The sequence below is a fragment of the Mirounga angustirostris genome, unplaced genomic scaffold, assembly GCF_029215605.1.
Source record: "Mirounga angustirostris isolate CCGP_5_RB_7025 unplaced genomic scaffold, mMirAng1.0.hap1 SCAF_2, whole genome shotgun sequence".
Classification (NCBI taxonomy): Eukaryota; Metazoa; Chordata; class Mammalia; order Carnivora; family Phocidae; genus Mirounga; species Mirounga angustirostris.
The window spans coordinates 167,963,317-167,963,924 of NW_026991710.1; positions in this window are offsets into that span (position 1 = coordinate 167,963,317).

Below are 608 nucleotides of genomic sequence, written 5' to 3' on the forward strand. Positions count from 1 at the left end.
GAGCCTCTGATGGGGCTGTAGGAGAAACTTCAAGAGGCCTTATGATACTAGGCCTATCCTTTCACACACTAGAAGATGCAACATGTGAATTCCTCAGCTGAATGTCTTCTAATTTTTAAAAGTTCATGAATAAAACCTTCCAAGGAAGTAGAGTGAACATTTTACTATTGGGAGGGTAGTGATGGAAGATTTGTGGATAGCTGGGGGGTGATGGTGGACAGGCCTCATGCCTTAACCTCAAACCCATTTGTTCACTTTCAACATGTCTTTAAAGAATTTTAAAATGTAAAATATTAAAGAATTTTGAAATTTAAAAATTTTAAAGAATTTTAAAAGAACGGACCCATCTAGAAATTTCCTAGGTGGAAAGGTGTGTGGAAGGGGCAATGTGCAATGGGGAAGATGGAGAAATCGAAACTCTCAGCATCCCAGACTACATGAAGCCAAATCAAAATTTAAATCAGTAGGCAATGCTAAAGATTCTTGGAAAAAGTCGAATTTCTCCAGTAACTGAAAAGAGCAAGAACAACAAAAAGACAACCGAAAACTGGAGGAGCAGGGAGGGTAAATGAAATAGAAGAAGGGAAAGGGCACAAATTTCATCAGAA